We start from the raw sequence: 13,389 nt of genomic DNA, 5'->3' as shown, positions 1-13,389 counted from the left end.
ACGCGGGGAAAAACCCGAAAAACCAAGGATCCATATATATATATATATATATATATATATATATATATATATATATATATATATATATGTGTGTGTGTGTGTGTGTGTGTGTGTGTGTGTGTGTGTGTGTGTATATGTATATATATATATATATATATATATATATATATATATATATATATATATATATATATATATATATATATATATATATTGTGTGTGTGTGTGTTTACATACATGCATACCTACCTACCTACATACACGCATACACACACACATATTCCTTAGGTTTGACTCGATTGCAGCTGAAAAAGCCTGTTTTATCTCATTTATATTGTTGAAAAATAATACATCCTACAATGATGCCTTTAATACCATCAAACAAGAACATCTGCCTATTCCAGATCTTTGGGAAAGACTTGATACCTGGATAAAAATGCTAGTCTAAACATCTATCTGTCTGTACAATGAATCATAATAACAATAGTTCAAAGAACTGCAAATAGAAATAAAATGACTGTGACAAAATAAAACAAAGATAGCACCAATCCTAATAGGTGCCTTGTGTGAAATCCCAAACAACTGTAGCACCGTTTGAATAGACAAAATTGACAAAATCACCATTGGTCAATTACAAAAGGCAGCTTTACTTGGAACAGCTTACATGCTGCAACGATGCCTCTAACGCTATTAAACTACATCTATGTATCTTAAGGTTTTTGGGAAGGACCAAATAGGTGGATAAAATGCCAAATCTAGTCTAAGCATCTGCAATGAACCATAATAATAATAGTAACAACAACAACAGTAACAACAACAACATTGGGAAGTGATCATGCAATATTGGAATTCAACATTATGGAAGCACAAGCAATAGGACACAGTCAAACTGGAGTCTTGGAATTTAAGAGAGCTAATTTCAATAAACTTAGAGAGGGCTTGGGAAGGATTCCATGGATGAGAATCCTCAAGGGGAAAACTACACAAGAAGCTTGGGAAATTTTGAAAAGCGAGATAATAAAAGCTCAGGCTAGCACAATACCAACAAAGAGGAAAAATAACAGCTCTCAAAAGAAACCAGCGTGGCTGCATAAAGAACTCTGACAAATTGAAAGACAAAAAGGACAAGTATAGAAAGTGGAAAGAGGGGCACATAACTAAGGCAGAATATCGGCAAATAGCCCAAGCCTGTAAAGATGAAGTGAGGAAAGCTAAGGCTCAAAATGAACTAAGCCTTGCAACAAAGGCAAAAATAACAACAACAAAAAAGCTTTCTTCAACATGTAAAAAACAAGAAAAAAGTTAAGGAAATGATTGGTCCATTACTGGGGGAAAGTGTCAAGAAGGTGACAAGCAACAGGGAGAAAGCATCTGTCTTTACACAAAGAAAAAAAACAGTCCAACCTATCAAAAACAGTGCCATAAAAAACAGAATAGAAACATAATATAAGCAAGAAAATGATAAGTGAGCACTTGTCCAGCCTAGACGAGTTCAGATCACCCAGACCAGATGGATTACACCCCAAGGTTCTCAAGGAACTGGCAGACGTGATCTCAGAACCACTGAACTATATTTTTCAAAGATCCTGGGGAACTACTAGAGGACTGGAAAAGAGCTGATGTAGTTCCCATCTTCAAAAAAGGGGAAAAATTAGATCCAGGAAACTACAGACCTATCAGCCTGACCTCAATATCTGGGAAGATTCTGGAAAAGATAATCAAACAATGAATCAGTGAACACCTAGAGCAGTGATGGCAAACCTTTTAGAGACTGAGTGCCCAAATTGCAACCCAAAACACACTTTTTTATCACAAGTGCCAGGGCTGCATCAGCATTGTGGTGCCCTCAGGGGGAGCAGGGAGGCACTCTGAGTGCTGCCTCTGGCATGCAAAAACTGGGGGCGCAAAAATGGCTAGTGAGTATTATGCAGGCACTCGCCCTGCCCCATTTGCAGCATGTGTGTGCTCACGGCCACGTGCATGAATACATGCATGTAAAATGCTTCCCCCTCCCTTTTCTTACAGTCCACCAATTGACAATGGTTGGTGACCTCTGCTCAATCACCTCTACTCAAGCTTGCTAGTCGGCCACTTCGTCTCCTTTGTGCTGGGCGGGGCTCCTGCTCCAGGTGGCGGTGGTGGCCTGATGGACCTGATGCTGGCAGCAGTAGCGTGCGTGCCAACAGAGTGCGCTCTGAGTGCCGCCTCTGGCACACCTGCCATAGGTTCGCCACCACTGACCTAGAGGATAACAAAGTCATTACTAAAAGCCAATACGAGTTTGTCAAAAACAGATCATGCCAGACAAATCTTATTGCATTCTTTGACCAAGTGACAAAATTAGTGGACCAGAGGAATGCTGTAGATATAATTTACTTGGACTTCAGTAAGGCATTTGATAAAGTAGATCACAATCTACTACTTGATAAGATAGAAAAATGTGGGTTAGCATCACCACCAGATGGACTGGTGGACTGGAGGCTAAAACATATAAGGAATGGTTGCTGGAATTGGGTATGTCTAGTTTAATGAAGAGAAGGACCAGGGGGGAAATGATAGCAGTGTTCCAATATCTCAGGGGTTGCCACAAAGAAGAGGGAGTCAAGCTGTTCTCCAAAGTATCTGAAGGCAGGACAAGAAGCAACGGGTGGAAACTAACGAAAGAGAGAAGCAATCTACAACTAAAGAGAAACTTCCTGACAGTTAGAACAATTAACCAGTGGAACAAGTTGCCTCCAGAAGCGGTGAATGCTCCAACACTGGAAGTTTTTAAGAAGAGACTGGACAGCCATTTGTCTGAAATGGTATAAGTTTTCCTGCCTGAGCAGGGTGTTGGACTAGATGACCTCCAAGATCCCTTCCAATTTTATGATGATGATGATGATAACAACAGTCTAAAAGGTACTGCGAGTTAAATTTCTTGGGAAATTCTGATTTCTTGTATGTGATGGAGAGTATAATGCAAATATATCAGGCAGCTTTAATCTTTATCATTTGAAATTTTAACCAGAGTCTATCCAGTGTGCTCATTTCTGCTGAAGAGAGTTATTTTAAGAATATAATGAAAGCATGACAATTTTTACTAATTATAGTGCGAGGCTGGAATATATTTAACTTCTGCCTTGGAAGATGCTTTTTAATAGATATTTGTCAATCATTTTTAACTCGTGACCTTGCAGTGTTCAGTATGCTTTGGAAACAATGTTAAAATGTAAGGAAATGATAAATTTCTAAACATAGCTGAGCAGTTCTTAAAAATATGAAATATGGACATGTTGTCTTCGAGGTACAGGATTATTTGTAAGATGTCCTTGAGCATGATTAACAATGTATAGCAAGCAGCTCTTGAGCAGCAAACCAAGATGTGAACAGCAACAACAACAACAACATTCTAGTCTATCAAAAGGAAGAACAATACTGCTGGCCTCTGCTAGACAAAAATAAAAAACTGGCTCGCATCAGGAGCTGGCATGATACAAAATGAATGAAGCACAATCGCTTAGGGTAGATCCACCCACCAGTCCTGCATATGTACATGCATATGCATCCACACAGTTGGTATGGAAAGGGAGTAAAATGCAGGTATATAAAGAGCGAACAAATTAGATGTTCACAGTAGAGTTAAGTATCTCTCAAAGATCACATCACAAACCACACAAAAAGCAATATAAATGAAGGCTACATTTCGACACACAGGCAAAAACAAGAGTTGGCAAGGCATCTGTGCAATGCTACACAGCGCCGGAATCAACAGTTGAACGCAATTAGAAAAAAATGCAGCGTGAAGGGGAATTTGTCATTGTGACCGTTCCATCTTGCGTGACCATCACAAGCCAAAGGCAATGCTGCCTTGGAGTTAGCAGCCAAACATTATTGCCATTTTCTTCTCTTTCCAAAATAACAACAGTTATCTATGACATGATCATCCTTTTGCCAGTCATAGTATAGAAACAGAAACCTTTGTGGTATTTTCATCCTTAAATAGACTTTCTCTAACCAGCTTATCAGTTACTTTTGTTAGATTTTCTGATTCATTATCATTGCATTTATTTCATTTCGAAACACCTTTCCTCCTTCCTGACCTTTGCAAGAATCCTGAGAAATGTTAGGTTAAGAAATCTTAAGAACTTGCATGATTGATACACTTTGTCAACCAAAGCAATACTGGTTGTCCTCAAAACAATTGAGCCCCAAATTTCTGTTGCTAAATGAGACATTTTTTTAAGTGCATTTTGCCCGTTTTATGACTTTTCTTGCAACAGTTGTTAAGTGACTCACTGCAGTTGTTAAGTTAGTGAAAGTTAGTTGACAGGGTTGTTAAGCCAATCTGACTTTCTCGTTGACTTTGCTTGTCAGAAGGTCACAAATGGTGATCATATTACCTTGGAACACTGCAACCATCATAAATAAAAATCAGTTGCCAAGTGGCTAAATTTTGATCACGTGACCATGGGGATGCTGCAATGGTTGTAAGTTTGATTATTTATTTTATTTATTTTAATTCCATTTATATCCCGCCCTTCTCCGAAGACTCAGGGCGGCTTACAAGCTTAGCAGTAGCCTTCATTCTATGTATATGCCTGCTTATTAGGGCTTTCACACACACACCCCCAAGCGGCATTTTTACAAAGTCAGCTTAATTGCCCCCAATAATCTGGGTCCTCATTTTACCTACCTCGGAAGGATGGAAGGCTGAGTCAACCTTGAGCCTGGTGGGACTCGAACCTGCACTAATTGCAGGCAGCTGGTGTTACTTAAGGAGGCATTAGCCCACTGCTCCACCAAGGCTATTAACAGGTATAAGTCACTTTTTTCAGTGCCATTGTAATTTTGAACAGTCACTAAATGAACTGTGGCAAGTCGAGAGCTACCTGTATTGAAGGCTCTTTCCCCCATATTTATTTTTGGAATTCACAGGTGAAGAAGAGATGCCACTCAGGCTAAGTTCCAAAGGATGCTGTCTCTACTGATGCTTAGTGATTGTGCAATTTTGGTACCTGGAAAAGTTCTTTATTAAGAACTGACCGCACCTTAGATCTAGGGTATTTGTCCTCAATTTAATTTAGCTATAAGTTTCTTGTCTCTCTGCTTGTCTTCTGAATGTATACTTTTATTGGCCATTATTGGGAGAAAATTGAATTGGAAAAGGCAAATATTTGTTAAAGGGGAAATGCAAATATTACCCAGGAAGTTTGAAATACTGAGCTGAACCTAGGACAGCATGGACCCTAAGTCAAAGAGTCTAACTTTGACAGTTGTGGCAATAATCTTGACTTAAAGTTTATTTATGGATAACAGATTGCAGATAATGTTAGTTCTATGACTGCAAGATTCCTTCCAGAGGAAAGTTTCTAATGCTAACTGTTCTGTCTTTCCACTGGGTTCTATAGAAAAAAGGGAAAGGCTACAAAAGAACAATATTATCAGTAATTCCACTTACAAAATTCTAGAAATAAGCAGAACAGTTATGCTATAAAAGTTCAGTTTGGAAAAACATATAATCTTTAGCTAGCTAGCTTAGCCCACAAAGTTTTAAACACATTTCACAATGAGCAATGATTTACTTTGAGATTGCTACACTGGCATACTAGAGTATGAAGGTACTATAATATAGGTATGCTAGGTAGGTTGTAACAGGGTAGATAATGTATTCACAATATTTTCTCTTAATAAAGTTTTATTTATATACATAAAACTTTCCTGAACTTCCAGACATTGTTCTTTCACTAAATTGTATAGTGAAAAATTCCAAGTATATTATCATGTACTATTGTGTTGAAGCTGTGCAGAATTGATGTGTATGTAATAAAATATAACGCACTGAGAGATGGGTTAAAGCAGGGGTGTTCAAACTGCTGGCCCGTGGTCTGGATGCGTCATACCGAAACTGCATCCACTCCATTGCCGGCAATGGAAAAAAAGTCATGATATGTCATGAACCATCATGTGATGTTGCGAGTTTGACACCCCTGGGTTAAAGTAAGAATCTTTTCATTGAAACTTGTCAAATGGCATTGTCTTGTGCTTCTGCATTCAATTCTAGTGATCCTCTTTATTCTAGTAAGGTTCATATTGTAGATCAGACATGTCAAACACAAGGCCCGGGGGCCAGATCCGGCCCGTGAAGTGGTTTCATGCGGCCTGCGAAGCCATCCTGGAAACAGTGAGGGAATGCCCCCCACTGCCTTGGCCCTGGCGCAGAGACCTTCCTTCTGCCAGAGACCCTCAGATCTGTCCCACTCCTGCCCAGGCCCCCATAGGCACCCTTGATGCGAACGATGTAGAGCTGGCCACGCCCACCCAGTTGACCATACGCACTCTAGCCACGCCCACCCAGTAGGCCACACCCACCCTGGCCATACCCACCTGGCCCCCTGAGGGCAACCGTAGTGCTGATGCGGCCCTCAATGAAATTGAGTTTGACACCCCTGTTGTAGATGAAGCATTTTCCAATTTCTGTGGAATTGCAGTCAGAGCAGATGTTTTTAAAGTTCTTTTTCTGTTTCATAGTAGGCTTTATTAATGTATACTTCATCAACATCCTTTGTTGTTTAGTAGAAGCATTGTATTATATGTCATTAAGTTTGTTTAGTTGCTTTCTTGAATAATTTTGAAGATGATCTTCAACAGTTAGACATTTGAGTTGTCCTTTTCAATATGGTACCTAGAATAGAAAATACAGGTTGAAATTTGTAAATTTACTGTAGACCTATGCTTATTTGGAACTTGAGGTTTCATAGAGACCAAGAATATTATATGTTCAAATGGAAAAAATGCCATTCTCTTTGCTTACTCTTCTAGTATTGTATTGATCTCTTCCACTAAGCTCCATAAAAATGATATAAATAATAACAGGAGCTAAACTGCCTGAAACTGAGAGCAATTAAATTAGTAAGAATCTATATAAATGTTAGGATAAAAATCTTTGATTTTGGATTGCCATTTACATAGGTTCAATTGACTTTTATCCAGAGCTTTATCAAAGCCTAGTCAGTAGATATTAACGTGTAGTTTTTATTTCATACCAAAATATATCAACTGCCCATTTCTACATTTTTTTTTGTTAAATATGTAAGAGCAGGCTCAATTGTTTATCAACTCTACCATGTACCTTTACTCGGTTTTTCTAGTCACTCTTTTAGGATTTCATTTTTTTCTTTTTTTAAATAATTTTTATTAAAGTTTGCAAGTACAAAAATAAAAAACCTAATAATAATAAAAATATTTTTAAAAGTGCAGAGGTAAAGAATTATAAAGAAGAAAAAGAAAACAATTAATGAAAAGAAAAAAGATGCATAAGAAAATATTTTCCCCTTCATCACAACAAGCACAGACTATTTCATTAATTTAGCATCTTCTCTGATACAACTGTAAAAGATCTTCAGTCCTAATCAGCAAAGGTTTATTAGGATTTACCAAAAATAACCACATACTACATACAAAATCTTAATTAAATAAACCAACTTTATAATCCTTTCCTTTGAATATACTATAACACAGTAACATTACTTTCTCTGAAAATACAATAAAACTATTTTCTTCCCCTATCTCAGGGCTTTTCAACTTTTTCACCCACTGTACCACTTTTAGGATATGGCAACATCCGAGTACCACCAGTCCCCTAGCAAGGTGTCAAAAACTTGATGACCAAAAAAAAAAGGAAAAAAGTGATGAAGTACAAGTAGTCTTCGACTTACAACAGTTCACTTAGTGACTGTTCGAAGTTACAATGGCACTGAAAAAAGTGGCCCCCAAGCCACAGCCGAGCAAGACACCTGCCCGCCCGGCGGCGCCCTTCCTCCTGTCCAAGGTTTTCATTGTTGTGAGCATTTCTGTTGAGGATTGGCAGCAGGTGGGGTAGGGGTGGGTGTTTGGTTTTTATCCATCCCCCAATCTGCTGGGTGGTTGCAGCAGGTTTTGGTCACTTGACATGACCCTGGGACACTGTGACCATCATAAATATGAATCGGTTGCCAAGCATCTGAATGTAAATCACAAGGGCCTGGAGATGCTGCAACATTCCAGCTGATCAGTGCTTCTTCTAGGCTCAGCAGAAGTGCCAGGATTAGTGCTGCTTTCCAGTTGATTGGTGTTCTTCAGGGCTCAGTGGAAGCACCCGGATCAGCGCCAAGCTCCAGCTGGAGCTGATCCTGGCGCTTCCACTGAGCCCTGACGGCACCAAAGAAGTGCTGATCAGCTGGAAAGCGGCGCTGATCCTGGCGCTTGCACTGAGCCCTGACAGCCCTGCAACTCCAGCCATCTCTCACTCAGGTTTGTGCAGTGCTGCCACCAGTTCAACTCATTCCCCTCCCCCGCTACCACTTTTCTAGGGTGGTTGCGTACCACCTGCCAGATGCCAATGTACCACAGGTGGTACCCGTACCACTGGTTGAAAAGCCCTGCCCTATCTTACCACTTACCTGTGAACAAATCTTTAAAGCCTTGTCATTTGGCCTATCAAGAAAAATACATTAAGAGCAAACAGAAAAAACATATATTTTAACCGTTTCATATAAGCCAACTTTATATTCCTGATTTCAGGTTTTTTTTGGCTAACCTAAAGAGTGAAAGAGTGTGCTAAAAGGTTAGTAGAAGTGGTCTACATAATTCTTCTTTGTTGCTCAATGAAATACTGTTTATGGTTAGAGAAGCTATCTTTTTCTTTCAACAGTGGGATTGGGACTTCAGTATCTATGTTGACTATACTGTTGAGTACCATCACCAACAGCCACTGACTTTGTTTTGCCCTTTGGGATCCAGAGTTGAGTACTTGTGGGGGTGCAGGGCAGGCAAATAGATGCTACTGTTTCTTGCCCTCGTCCTGATTGTATCAGGAAGGAAGAACAGTAGCAAAAACAGAGGGAAGTAACTCACAAGGGTTTGGCAACTGCAGCAATCTTTCTCAGATAAGGGCTTTAGTAGTTGCTCAGCAATGCCAACATGCTGATCTTAGAATGGAGGACTTCTAGTAGAGCGTCAGTTCTCCTGACATGTGGTAGAACTGGTGTAGCAGCATATTGCCAAGCCAGGACAGTGAAAGAAGCAATTTTCTCCCAACTCCTGTAGAATCAGACTGCACACTGCACATTTTATTTAAAAAGTGTCCATGACCAGGTGTTCCATTCTGCATATTTATTGTCTGCTGATAATTCTTGATTGTTTATGGAAATTCCTGAACATTACATCTCATGTGTCTGCTTACAGGATGTTGTTTAGCATCTAGGAATAATTCAACTGAGTGTTGCCTTTCTTTTGTGTTTCAGCTTGCAAAACAGTGATGCCGCAGAACTGACCACATTGATTGCAGTAAGTTAGTTCCTTTATATCTGATATTAAGGTAACCTTTTTTGAAGTATCATTCATATTGGAGCACTTAAGAATATTGGGCATGACCCAGAGAAAGTTAAATGTGTAAAAAATTGTATAGCTTTATTTTTTCTTCTTTTGTTCAATCATATCCTATTCTCAAAGAATGCCTGGACAAATCCCTGCAGTTTTGTTGACAAGGTTTTCAGAAATGGTTGCCATTGCCTTCTTTATGGGGCTGAGAGAGAGTGACTGGCCAGGGACATCCAGATGGCTTTGTACCTAACATGGGACTAGAACTCACTGTCTTCTGGTTTTTAACCTGATATCTTAATCACTACACCAGGGGTGTCAAACTCAATTTCATTGAGGGCCGCATCAGCATTGTGGTTGCCCTCAGGGGGCCGGGTGGGCGTGGCCAGGGTGGGCGTGGCCTACTGGATGGGCGTGGCTAGAGTGTGTATGGCCTACTGGGTGGGCGTGGCCAGCTCTACATTGTTCGCATCAAGGGTGCCTATGGAGGCCTGGGCAGGAGTGGGACAGATCTGAGGGTCTCTGGCAGAAGGAGGGTCTCTGGGCCAGGGCCAAGGCAGTGGGGGCCGTTCCCTCACTGTTTCCAGGATGGCTTCGCGGACCGCATGAAACCACTTCGCGGGCCGGATCTGGCCCCCGGGCCTTGTGTTTGACATGTCTGCACTACACCAAAGTAACTTTTGTGTAGCTTTATATGATTGGCTAATTAGTTATAATTGGATTGAAGCATGTCTTCTTTCTCTCCTGTATATAGCATTTCTCACTACATATATACCTACCTACTTACTTACCTACCTATTTCATATCTGGAGAGCGGTATATTGGACAGAGTTAGCCTACTATATACCATTGGGTAGTTTCAGTGCAGTGATGCTGTTACTCAGGGGACTTTCTTTACCTAACTATACTCAGTGTATATAGTGTGTGCATATGACCTTGGGAGATAGGAGGGAGAGCCACAGACTAGATAATGGTCAGATAAAAAGCAGCTAAGCACTCAGAAGGAATGAAGGTGTGGCATAAGGGACTCTCCCTAGATTCTTGGACTGTAAAGGTGAGGGAGGGTAGAGATTACTTTCAGATTTGCAAAATTCTGTGAATACAATCATACAGTAAAGTTAGAGCTAATATTTCTGAGTGTCCCTCTTGGCTGGACTATCTTGCAAGGCTGATCAAATAACAATGAGAAGTAAATGCCATTTTAAGGTTCCATTGCAAATTGTACCAATAGTCGATGCTGGGAGGGTAAAATGAGGACAGTGAGTGCACAGAACTTGCTACCCTGCTTCCTTTAGATATAGAGGAGGATCCTGTTCTGTTTTTATGGCTGAAGTAAGATTCATCTACTGCAAGGGTCTTCAAACTTGGCCCTTTTATGACTTGTGGACTTCAACTCCCAGAATTCCTCAGTCAGTGTGCCTGGCTGAGGAATTATGGGAGTTGAAGTCCACAAGTCATAAAAGGGCCAGGTTTGAAGTCCCCTGATCTATTGGGTCGTTCAACTTCTTTATATGGAATCATTTTGCCATTGACTGCAGATAGCAAAATGTCATTGGCTGCCCACTGCAGCAGCCACAGTTTTCAAATAGCAGTCCTTATTTTCTGTTTACTATTATCACACAGGAAAATCATTCCCTAGATGCTGTTTGATATTATCATTATTATGGCTCATTTGCTGCACAGAGCACACCATTTCCAACCATTGGTACAAATTAGCAAAGCATTTTTTTTAAATTCTCATTCAGAAGTCATCCTGAAGTGAATGGGAAGAATAAGAATAAGAAATGGCCTGATTCTGACATGTTATAATTGTAATTGCACTGTGTGGAAGGTAAATGAGTGAGATGTATTTCCTGATAAATCAAAATATCAGTGAGTTATGGTTTCCATATAAACCTATTCTAAGTTTGCACTCTGGGAAGCCTTTTGCTGAACCATAAATGATGTATTCAAGCATAATATATGGTTGGTTGGTTCCCTCTAGTGCCCATGGTTAGATCCCATTGAACTGCTGTGTTTGCTTCAGTATGTTATAAGCCTAACTGTAGAAATAATTAGAAAAACAATAGTCCACTCTCAGCATTGGTAATGCCTAGTCCTTGATAGCATGTATTTATTTATTGATTTCATTCAGGTGTTTTTACACCATATATCATAAAAGCCCCTAGGCAATAAACAGAATGCCCCAAAGATCAGCTAACGACACATTCCTATATTTAAAATAGATTAAAATAGTATCATTTTGGCAGGTTTTAAAAATTCATAAACTAAGCAAGTAAAGATGGTGGCCAATTGACACAGATGTTATTAAAGATTTCTCAGTGGCTAACGCATGAGGAAGTCTAGTTACAATACTGGGAAGTGAATTTCAACCAATTGGCTCTCCCGGGTAAACCAGACAGGAGACACAATTAGATGGACTAATTCTACTGAATTGTAAGGCTGCATTAGTAGAATTTTGCAAGTTTGACAGTACAACTTCCCACTGCCGCTTTTAACTTCTTGATCCACTAGTGCGGGTCCTTCCTAAGTTTCTTTGTCTGACCTTTAAGCACTTGATACTCCTGCCTCTCTTGTTTGATAATTTCCTAGGCAGTATCTCATTCTCCAATGCCATCCACACATTCTGTATACATCAACTCCATTGATCCAGTAGGTTGGCTGCATCTTGACAGTAAGATTCTCCAATAATCTTACTGGGCAGAGGAAATCTTGAAGGATTCCTCAGGTGTTTTGGACCCAAGCTGTTTAGGACTTTGAAGTTCTGTTCCCCGTGTCCTGGTCCAAAAATCAGCACATGATGCACAAATGTGTTATCCTTCCTTCAATTCAAACTCATATATGTTATTTATCTAACATTTACCCAGTTTATTAAGATTTTTAGGGACTCTTGGCAGTCTTTGCCTATAGCTTTGGATATTTAGCTGCTCTCCCAATCTCCAGGATATTTATAAATATTAAATAGCATCGATTCTAGCACAGAATCTCGAGGGATGTGCCCAGCTCAGTTTCTTTTATTGTGAGAAAAGTCTTCATTTGCTTCTCTGGTTGGGTGTGTGTGTCCCCGTTTCTTTTTTCCTTTTAAGTTAAATAAATAGTAAATGTTTGTTTTAACTTTTATAACAACCTGCTTCTAGAAACATTTTGTTCTATTTCCTTTTTGCTTGTTTTATTGTAACTTTACATTTTTTGTGGCAGGATTTTTTGGCCACACTAATGGAAAAAGAAAAGAAAAACATTCCAGTTTAAGTAAACTTGTAATCTTTCATCCATTTTTGGGTTGCAGAATTTTTAGGGTGCTGGGAATCCAAAGGTTTTTAGTCCCAAATCATTTGGGATTACCAAGCTTAGGAAAGGTATGTGAGAATCTGTTTCATGGTTGCAGCATTTAAAATTTACTCCTTAAATACTTTTGGACTTTTTATCATGTTTTTTCTCTCCTCAGAACTTTTATCACAGATTTTACGGAAAGTAAAAATGGATGTAATGTGGCCAATCTTGCTTATGATTAAAGGAGAGAAGACAAATTCAACTCATAAATGATGATGCTGATTGGTTATAACTAATCTTACTTGAAATTAAGCACCCTTTAGAATATATGCTTTTGAGGGAGGTGGGGGCTGCCTTCAGATCACGGTTGACAACTGGCAATTGCCTGAGCAAATTCTTGCAATTTTCTTGGCAAATTTTCGTAAGTGGTTTGCCATTGCCTCCTTCCTAGGGCTGAGAGGGAATGATTGGCCCAAGTTTACCCAGCTGGCTTTGTGCTTCAGGTAGAACTAGAATTCATAGTCTCCTGGTTTCTAGCCTGCTGCCTTAACCTGACTTTAGAATACCTGGGATTAATCTAAAGAAGAGGTTTCAGCCTCTCCTTGAACTGCACCCCTGATGGAAGAAAAGCCAAGAAAGATAACCTCACTCTTCTGACTGCTAAGGTACAGCCATTGGTTTTGGATGCCAAGTTCTCCATTGCCATTGTACTTCTAGCTATCTGTTATGGCTAGAACAGCTTGTATCTGGATTTGTCACATTCTTCTGCTCTAATACTCT

The 13,389-nt window shown here is 39.7% G+C and overlaps 1 protein-coding gene across 11 annotated transcripts in view; it reads left to right on the top strand.

Moving 5' to 3' along the window:
- BAZ2B (bromodomain adjacent to zinc finger domain 2B) overlaps positions 1-13,389 on the top strand; it is a 227,931-nt gene that overhangs the window by 57,779 nt on the left and 156,763 nt on the right. For 9 of the 11 annotated variants that reach the window (XM_083370558.1, XM_083370569.1, XM_083370561.1 and 6 more), the window contains exon 2: positions 9,264-9,306. The gene's annotated coding sequence lies outside the window, so the exon portion shown is untranslated. Of the gene's footprint in view, positions 1-9,263; positions 9,311-12,686; positions 12,696-13,389 lie in introns of those variants that run through there. The other 2 variants (XM_083370562.1, XM_083370564.1) reach the window with 2 other exon arrangements.

This window comes from Vipera ursinii (assembly GCF_947247035.1).
Source record: "Vipera ursinii genome assembly, chromosome: 1".
Lineage (NCBI taxonomy): Eukaryota > Metazoa > Chordata > Lepidosauria > Squamata > Viperidae > Vipera > Vipera ursinii.
Note: the sequence above shows the minus strand (reverse complement) of the source record. Positions and strands in the feature narration are given on the sequence as shown.